General features: G+C 43.3%; 2 protein-coding genes across 3 annotated transcripts in view; both read right to left on the minus strand.

Annotated features, from left to right (window-relative positions):
• Positions 1-6,421, minus strand: part of LOC135088685 (palmitoyltransferase ZDHHC1-like) — a 74,854-nt gene extending 68,433 nt beyond the window's left edge. The window contains exon 1 of one of the 2 annotated variants that reach the window (XM_063983623.1): positions 4,535-6,421. The gene's annotated coding sequence lies outside the window, so the exon portion shown is untranslated. Of the gene's footprint in view, positions 1-4,458 lie in introns of both variants that reach the window. The other variant, XM_063983622.1, reaches the window with a different exon arrangement.
• LOC135088686 (tRNA-dihydrouridine(16/17) synthase [NAD(P)(+)]-like) overlaps positions 1-10,496 on the minus strand; it is a 98,089-nt gene extending 87,593 nt beyond the window's left edge. Inside the window, exon 1 of the mRNA XM_063983624.1 lies at positions 10,355-10,496. The gene's annotated coding sequence lies outside the window, so the exon portion shown is untranslated. The remainder of the gene's footprint in view (positions 1-10,354) is intronic.
• Between the last annotated feature and the right edge of the window lie 43 nt (positions 10,497-10,539).

The raw sequence follows: 10,539 nt of genomic DNA on the forward strand, positions 1-10,539 counted from the left end.
ACACACACACACACACACACACACACACACACACACACACACACACACACACACACACACACACACAGAGAGAGAGAGAGAGAGAGAGAGAGAGAGAGAGAGAGAGAGAGAGAGAGAGAGAGAGAGAGAGAGAGAGAGAGAGAGAGAGAGAGAGAGAGAGAGAGAGAGAGAGAGAGAGAGAGAGAGAGAGAGAGAGAGAGAGAATGACAAAGAAAAAGGGGAGACAAACAGGGAGAAAAAATAGAGACGAAAAAGCAAGGAAGATGAAAAAAGTCGTGTGTGTGTGTGTGTGTGTGTGTGTGTGTGTGTGTGTGTGTGTGTGTGTGTGTGTGTGTGTGTGTGTGTGTGTGTGTGTGTGTGTGTGTGTGTGTGTGTGTGTGTGTGTGTGTGTGTGTGTGTGTGTGTGAGATGAGCCAGCAAATGGAGGAGAGTTAGGAATATATTGACAAGCATCATTAGAATAGCAATTTGAAGCTGTCCCTTGTGATTTAGTTCCTCTATAATGGGAGATTACGAGGAGGAGGAGGAGAAGGAGGAGGAGGAGGAGGAGGAGGAGGAGATAAAGATTGTATCGTTAATGAGGAATTGAGGTAAGTAAACATTGATTCATTAGAGAAGCGAGAAAGGTCTTTTTTGTGAGGAAAGGCGAAGAACTAGCAATTTTGCGTGCGTTTGTGACTTATTGAGAGAGAGAGAGAGAGAGAGAGAGAGAGAGAGAGAGAGAGAGAGAGAGAGAGCAATAACTGCCTCTGACGTATCGTGATAATAAAACACTTCACATTCTCTCTCTCTCTCTCTCTCTCTCTCTCTCTCTCTCTCTCTCTCTCTCTCTCTCTCTCTCTCTCTCTCTCTCTCTCTCTCTCTCTCTCTCTCTCTCTCTCATCACTATTCACTTCACCCCTCCAATACATACAAATAAGGAAGAGCCTGACCTAACCTAACCTCACTTAAACCTAACTTAACCTAACCAAACATCACTACAATATCACCTCACTTCATTTCACTCTGCGCTCGAGTCTCGTGTCTCTTGGGTCTCTCGCTCACCTTGCATCCTCCTCATTAAGTTCCCAGGTAGGGCAGGTGGCGGACAGGTAAATTAACAACACAAACTTTAATCACATCATCCTTTCCCGCCTGTTTACCGCAAGGGGGCAGATTAACATACATTGCAAAGGTGGGTGGTGGTGTTTGGTATTGTGAGTGGATGGTGTGTGGTTCGTTAAAGGCGATGGTGAGCCCAGTTTGTATAGAAGTGTTCAGTGTTATGTTAGGTTACATTGTTCATTAAGCTTATGTTGTAACTCGTGAATTATTCAGTTTGCGTGTTATATTATTAGCTACACTCTCTCTCTCTCTCTCTCTCTCTCTCTCTCTCTCTCTCTCTCTCTCTCTCTCTCTCTCTCTCTCTCTCTCTCTCTCTCTCTGCTTTTGTTTCACGTTTGGTTCCCTTTGGTTCAGTCAGCCAGCCAGTGATTCACTCTCAATGACTCACTCACATATCAGAACACACCCTCATGTCTTCCCACCACCACCACCACCACCACCATCACCACCACCATCACCATCACCACCACCAGTAAGGCAGCAGTAACACGAAGCTTTAGTGATGTTATCGACTGTTGCGTCATTATCATAATTATGTAGATGACGCAATAGCAACAGCACACAGCAAACACCACAGCACAGCACAGCACAGCACGTTATTAAAGGTCTGAGTGTTACTGTGGTGGTGGTGGTGGTGGTGGTGGTGATGTTGTCGTTGTTGTTGTTGTTGTTGTTGTAAGTTAAGTATATTTCTTCCCTTTATGTATGTGAATTGTTGTTGTTGTCATTACTATTGTTGTTATTATTATTATTATTACTATTATTATTATTATTATTATTATTATTATTATTATTATTATTATTATTATTATTATTATTATTATTATCATTATTATCACTATTATTATTATTACTATTACTGTCATTACCATGGATGATATACGTAATATGAAGCCATTGAAATGTATAGCAGGTAGTAACATTATTCCATCCATAAAGGAGATGTACTGTTTATGCAAAGTAGTGGTTTTATTATGATTAAAAAAACTATTCCTGGAGGGAAGAGAGAGAGAGAGAGAGAGAGAGAGAGAGAGAGAGAGAGAGAGAGAGAGAGAGAGAGAGAGAGAGAGAGAGAGAGAGAGAGAGAATTTCATCGCCATGCCTTTAAAAATAATACGTGAATATACTTAAAAAAATAAATAAATAAAATAGAGAAAAGTGATGATTCCCAACAGGTTAGTGAATGTTAAATTAATGACATCATCACCTGTGACGCGGCAGGTGACAAGACCCTAAATTGCATGTGTCACCTGTATTACACCGCGCGCGCAGACACACACACACACACACACACACACACACACACACACACACACACACACACACACACACACACACACACACACACACACAGCTGCTTAAGGGACCTAACATTCGTGGGTTTAAGGCAATAATTAAAATATTTCATCCTAATCTCGAGTCAGCAGACCATGCAAGTCAAGTGAATGGTTTGGTGGAGAGATGCACTACCCACCCTGACACTTGACGCCTTCCCTTTCAAGATGCCCCACCACACACACCACAACACCACTGCCATAACCTACACAATGCAAACAATAACATTACAAATTATTCACATACCTGACCTAATTACCTACGTCATTAGCTCATTAATTATATATCTAAGTAACTAACTATTGAACTGTATAAATAAATAGATACGTAGGTGAATCAATCAATCAATCAATAAATAGACCAAATAACTCTTTAACCAATAGACTAACAAATCCGTTATCTAATTAGCTAACCATTTATGTAACTAATTAACTAACCAATTAACAAAGCTAACCCACTGACTAACTAATCCCCGCAAATTACACCATTATCACCACCACCACCACCACCACCACCACCACCACCACCACCACACCATTAACACCACTGATTAAAAGAACCATTTCATCCCACCCTCTGACCGCTGTGGCTTCTAATGTAATGGTTTAGTACAGTCGTGGTCATAAGTTCTGTACCATGCCACACTTATTTTCACTGTGATTAGTTCGTCTCTCTCTCTCTCTCTCTCTCTCTCTCTCTCTCTCTCTCTCTCTCTCTCTCTCTCTCTCTCTCTCTCTCTCTCTCTCTCTCATAAAAGAAAGTCAATTAAGCTGTCTCTTCTTGTCATTCTCATTTTTTATCGTTGTTTTCCGTCATTTTCTAATTATTCGTCATTATATTCTATCATTCCATTATTTTTTGCCATCCTATTCAGGTACCCCTTTAATCTCCAAATTGTTATATATTATCACTGTTTTTTATCATTATATTCTGGCATTCTCCTATCTTTCATCATTATACTTTGTCATTCCCTTATTCTTACCGTTATATTCAGTCATTCCCTCATCATTAATCACTTTATCCACGTACCTCTTTAAATCTCCAAACTGTTCTAATTGTCAGTTTTTTTATTTTTATTTATTATTATATTCTACCATTCTACTATTCTACCATTCTCCTATTATATTATCATTCCCTTACCATTCACCACCATATTCACGTAACCCTTTCATCTCCCAGCCGACTCTACCTGTCAATGTTACACTCACGTTCCAAACTCGTCCTTTCCATAACATTTCAGTCAACACACACCAACGCTACAGCATTGACGTTATTTCCCTATTCCTCATTAACTATACAATGCCAGGCGCCATCATGAAAGCATTTAATTATTCTTGCCCTTTAAAAAGCAAATTCCAATTATATTTCAGTCCGTTCATCATTATCATTAAGCTATCAGGCTAATGAAATCTCAACATCCAACTTTACCTATGTATGTATACACGCCCCCCAACCCCCAACCAGAGCAATGCTGACGATGATGATGATGATGATGATGATGATGATGATGACGATGATGATATGGAGGAGGAGGAGGAGGAGGAGGAGGAGGAGGTGAAATGAAAGCGAATGGTGACGATAAAGACATCGACGACAAGAACGATGAGGAGGAGGAGGAGGAGGAGGAGGAGGAGGAGGAGGAGGAGGAGGAGAAGGAGGAAGGTGACATTACCACACAGCCCAGTCTCCCCAAGCAGCACAACCCCACATCCCCCACCCCCCACCACCACAACCCCACCTCCCCACCTCAGCCCCAGTCAGCCCAGCACCCCTGAGCGGCGCCCCACACCGTGTTACATACAACATGCCACCCCGAAACACAGGGCGGGAGGGAGGAAGTGAGTGCCAGGCCGCGGCATCTTCGGCGAGGCCTCCGTCAGCGGGCCAGGCCGCGGCACTGCACTGCCATGCATGAAGGTCGCCCGGCAGCCACAAGGCACGGCGTGAGCGACAGCGGTGGGTTCCCGAACCAAGGGTGACGCCCCCTGGGTGCAAGACGCGGCACCGGGCCAGGGTTACCAGTGTGAGCAGCGAGTGGTGCCCGGGACAGAGTGGCGAGTGAACAGAGACAAGACGCGGAAAGAGCGGCCGTAACCTTTCTCTCACTGGGCCAAAGGCGCACTGACACGCGCGCCCTCCACGCTGCCAATATTCCAGCCTGGAATGCGGCGTCCAGGCAACCAGCGTGATGCCACAAGCCGCCGGACGTCGACAACACGCTAGTATACATGTGCGTGCGCATACGCACATGCGTCCTCTTATCTACAAAACACAAAATAAAAGTTGCACTTGAAAAACGTGCCGTCCGAGTCTTCCCCCAGCAGGCTGCACGGGGTGGGGGTGGGGAGGACGTGCACGCGGTGCGGGGCACGGCACCAGCCAGCCGGGATTTACATGTACGAGTAATGTACGTTATTATCCCCGCACGTGGAGGAAGAGAGGGGGGAAGGGGACACGCACCGTCCGCTCTTACACCTGCTGGTCACGAAACTGTGGCAGATACGCACACGCACACGCACACGCGGCGCACGCACGCACACACACACACACACACACACACACACACACACACACACACACACACACACACACACACACACACACTGCAGTGCCTCCTTTCTACTCTGCCTTGAGGCGACAAAACATTCACTCACACACTCACATCAACTACGAGAGTGATAATGAACTGCCGCTGGAAGACCCTCCAGGAATACACACACACACACACACACACACACACACACACACACACACACACACACACACACACACACACACTAACCCTAACACCTCCCCCTGACCACCACAACCAGCCCGCCAGCATCCCGCACCTGCATCCTCTATATATAGCCAGCACAGGTGAGCAAGGGCCGCTCATAGCACCTGTCCCACCTTGTTATTCCCTCCATTAAAGACCCAGGTGCGAGGGGGACGAGAAATAAAGGTAAAATAGAGGCAATGCACGATCCCTTTGGCAATATACAATACAAAAAAGAAACTTAAAAAAAAGAAAAAAAAAACTAAAATTCTGGCGTCCTACATTCACAAAGTTCCCATACTCGAGGGGGCGGTGATGCGGAGCTAGGAGGGAGGAGGCGAGGGGAGAAGGGAGAGAGGGAGAAGGGGAGGGTTCACTTGTCCCTTAGGGTGACAAACCAGAGCTGACATGGTAATCAATAGCTAGTGGGAGGCTGGGGATCTGTGCTGTATTCCCTAATGCCTCGAAATCAAAGATGTTCAGGAGTGTTTAAGGATGTTCTTGGGTGTTAAGCGGTGTCCTGGGGGTGTTTAAGGCCATGAGACGGCAGTGTGGCAACGGCGTTTGGTGAGGGATGTGAGGGGAGAGGTTGGGAGACGGTTAGAAATGATAGGAATGCAAGGTGAAGGAAGAAAAGAGGTTGTGAAAGGATTGAAGGTGAGAGCAAGAAGAGGAGAGGTTGGGAGAGAATGAGAGGTCAAGAGAATGCGAATGGAAGGGAAATGAAAGGTTGGGAGAGGATGGGAGGTGAGGGGAATGTGAGAGGGAAGCAGGAGGAGAGGTTGAGCGGAAGGGGGGTGAGAGAATGCAAGAGGAAGGGGGAGGAAAGGTTGGGAAAGGTGATGAGAAGTTGAGAGAGGATGGAAAGTGATGACAATGCAATAGGAAAGTAAGAGAAGAGATTGGGAGAGGATAACAGAGGATAGGAGAGGGAGAAAGAGATCAGAGAGATGGAGGGAGATAAGAGATGAGAAGAGAGGAAAGAGATTGGTGGAGAGATAAAGAGAGGGGGAAGGCAAAACTACTACTACTACTACTACTACTACTACTACTACTACTATAAGGTCTTGTGTAACTAGATCAGAAAGGCGAGTTATCTTCTATTACCAGTCGCTTCCATTCATCTTAGTTACCCAGTCAAGGCGTCCCTGACTTAATAGACCCCTGCATGTCTTGCCCTAACCTAACCTAACCTTGATCTTCTCTGGCTGGGATTAAAGAGCGGTTGTGTAGCGGTGATATTTACAGTAACTCTCTCTCTCTCTCTCCTCTCTCCCTCTCTCTCCCTCTCTCTCTCTCTCTCCTCTCTCTCTCTCTCTCTCTCTCTCTCTCTCTCTCTCTCTCTCTCTCTCTCTCTCTCTGAAAACGCAGTCACAATAATAGCAACGTTGAAATAAACATTTAAGTAAATAAATTATAGAGAGAAAATGCACAAATTCGACAAATAAACAAAAGACGAACGCCACCCAGATGATTAATATAAATAGAGACCTTAACACAAATAAATAAATAAATAGACAAACACAATAAAAATAGCACATACCAAACAACAAGACAGTTTCCCTTTTTAAGTTTTCTAATTCGTGTTAAATACAAAATAGCCACTAATTCAAGATGTCATCGTACTCTCACCCAAGTATTACCGTACTCTAACCCCCTTGAACCACTATCGCACATAAACATTCATTGTTTGCATGAAAACACAAAAAGATAGAGAGAATAGGAGATTAACCCGTTCACTAGATATTTTTTTTCCATTTCCAGACACTTCTTTTTGTACTAAAGTATGATAAATATTTCTACGGCTTAGAAAATACTCTATCTGTCTATGAAAATTATATTTCTGTATCGCTCTTAATGTCTAACGAACCGCAGTACATATCTAGAAAAGTTGGAGCTGTTTAAAAGAGAAAATTAATTGAAGGAAGATCGAGGGGAAGACAGAGAATGAGATGGAGGGATGGAACTGCGGTAAAACTATAAAGGATGGGAGTCATAAAGGAAGATGCAAAGGACGTAAACACCTGCAGGGGACTCATACTTGGCGCCAACACCTCACACTCTGGGGAAACGGCGAAAGATGTACAGTCGCGGTCATAAGTTGTGTCCTGCTTCGTCGCCATGATAAATCACCAGCAGCTCAGGTTTCCTCCACCTCGCCGGCACCCCGCACTGCGCTCCCCACGACACACCATTGTTCAAACCTTCGAAACAAAGCCGGTTACGATTCATCATGGCAACGAAGCAGGGCACAACTTATGACCGTGACTGTATGTGACGAAAAAAAAAAAGTAAATTATTATGGGGAACAATTGTGAAGCAGTGAGAGGAGCATACTTCTTCAAGGGCGCCCTTACCTTCGCTCCAGCACTAACACTCCCGCCGCTGCTTACCTGAGGGTGGAGAGAGAAGAGAAAAACATCAGCTATACAATGAACTCTGTGTGGGACCGTGAATGGAACGTAAGGCGAACACTTGCTACATTCTACCCCCGCCGTTCATGGCAAATAAGCTTACGATTAAAGCATACCACTGCCAAGAGAGAGAGAGAGAGAGAGAGAGAGAGAGAGAGAGAGAGAGAGAGAGAGAGAGAGAGAGAGAGAGAGAGAGAGAGAGAGAGAGCAATGAAGAATCCAAGTCAAGCAGATAAGTCTTTCTTTATTCATGGCATTGATAACCTTTGGATCTCTTAAAGGCGACCACAGCCTCAATGATTTCTCGCACCACCACCACCACCACCGCCACCACCACCACCACCACTGCCGCCACGCTCCTCCCTAGCCAGACACGTGAATTAATTATCCACTCCTGCTCATGCCTCATATTCTGAAACACTAGTCTAGTCACTCTCGTAATTTAAAAGGTCACAAAGAAATGACTAATCGGATTTTCCTTTGTATGTGTGTGTGTGTGTGTGATGCAGTCCTCGTTCAACTATCACAGAATCACAATAGTACCCATGAAATTCCCTCAATAACATCCAACAGAATCGGTTAATATGCAGAATCTGTTAAATTATCACTAGAATCTTGAAAACATCCTTAATTAACAAACCTGCAATAATTACCATCAGAGCCTGTTAAAAATGCAGAATTCTAACTACACTACCGCTAGATTCGTGAAAACATCCTTGAAACGCCTCATAACTTCAATTAGAGCCTGTTAAAAGTTGAAAACCCTTGAAAACGCCCTTGAAAACCCCCAATACCTTCCACTTGAGACCGTTAAGAATGCCGAATCCTTATCAAACTACCACTAGGACTCATAATAACCCTCCAATAACTTCCAGTAAAGTCCTAGAAAACAACTGAAAACCGTCATAGAAGTTGTTAAGAGTGTTCAATCCTTATCAGAACACCACTAAAATCATGATAACACCCTTGAAGCCCCGAAACCTTCAACTACAGACTGTTAAAGGTACCGAATCCTTATCAAAACACCACTACTCATGAAATTCCCTTGAAAACCCCCACAAAATATTTTCCACGTGAACCTGTTACGAAACCAAAGTTAAGACGCTAAAATGTTCGAGAATAAGGTCCCAGATGTTAAGAGATCGATACAGAGCGAGAGAGGGTAAATATAAAAGTCTATTAATAACGCAGATTCACAGGAAGAGGAAGAGGAGGAGGAGTTTGAACGGTCGATTAGGGACTGTGTAGGTAACGAAGGGAACTGGAGAAAAAAAAATCTCATACTTTTTCCCAATGTTTTATGTTGTTTTTTTTTGTTTATTCATTTTTTTTTTTTTTTATTTATTTATCTCTTTTTCGTATCCAATGTTACGTTATTTTTGTCCAAGTTTTGTTTATTTGTCTGATATAAACATACATACAACAGCTAAGTGTCTTTTTCCTTCTATTTTTCTTTATTATTTATTTTCTTATCGGAATTATTCTTAAAGGCAACAGACGTTAATTGAGTTTCCATGGGTCTCTCCCCCCCCCTCTCCCTCTCTCCCTCTCTCTCTCTCTCTCTCTCTCTCTTGGTCGGTTCCTCAAGGGTACATTTGCCACTGACGAGCATAACTCTTGTTTAACTGTCATTACAATCACCAAAAAACACCTTATAAAACTCTAATTTCCACTAGAACCTGTTAAAAAGTAGGAGAGAGAGAGAGAGAGAGAGAGAGAGAGAGAGAGAGAGAGAGAGAGAGAGAGAGAGAGAGAGAGAGAGAGAGAGAGAGATTGATTGATGGATGGATAGATACAAAGATAAATAAATAGACACACACACAGACAAACAGACAGACAGACAGACAGACAGACAAACACAGACAGAAAGACAGACATAGATATTTAGATAAATAGATAGACAGATAAATAAATAATAGATAAACAGATAGGTAGATAGACAGACAGACAGACAGATAGATAGATAGATAGATAGATAGATAGACAGACAGATGGGTAGGTATATATATATATATATATATATATATATATATATATATATATATATATATATATATATATATATATATATATATATATATATATATATATATATAGACATATAGATATAGATATAGATATAGATATATAGATAGATAGATAGATAGATATAGATAGATAGGTAGATAGATACATAGATACATAGAAAGATAGACAGACACACACAGGGAGAGAGAGAGAGAGAGAGAGAGAGAGAGAGAGAGAGAGAGAGAGAGAGAGAGAGAGAGAGAGAGAGAGAGAGAGACATAGACAGATAGGCAGACTAATAGACAGACAGAAAGATGGATAAATAAATATTGATAGATGGACAAACAGGCAGACTGAGAGAGAGAGAGAGAGAGAGAGAGAGAGAGAGAGAGAGAGAGAGAGAGAGAGAGAGAGAGAGAGAACTGGCATATGTACTTTCACTGTGACCCCCTACAGCTAACCAACCAGTGAGTGCTGCCAGGCCCCGATGGTGGAGACAAAGCCCTGCTGTTAAGTATGAAGCAATATATTTACTTCCCCATCTTAATGACCCGCTTACCCATCACTCTCTAACCTTGCCGTGCACTGCGAAAGAGATCGAGAGAAATGGAAGGAATGTACAAGCTAGATTTAGAGAGGCACATTGTTGTCCCTACCCAGGTATTACATACATAATTTTGCGGGTAAATGGTAACATACTGGTGTATAGTGGTTCTATATCTCAGCCACTGGTTACCTTGAGTGTTTGAAGAGCGTAGAGGCAAGCCAAGGCCAGTAGTTGGTCCCCACAGGTCACACACACGTCACTATGCTACTCCTCGGGAGCCGCGTGTTGTTTACGTCGCTTGCTTCCCGAATATGTCCCTCTGCACGCACGTTTTCCTCTGTACCTACTGCTGTTGTTGCTACTACTACTACTAC

This window comes from Scylla paramamosain, chromosome 31, assembly GCF_035594125.1.
Source record: "Scylla paramamosain isolate STU-SP2022 chromosome 31, ASM3559412v1, whole genome shotgun sequence".
Taxonomy (NCBI): Eukaryota; Metazoa; Arthropoda; class Malacostraca; order Decapoda; family Portunidae; genus Scylla; species Scylla paramamosain.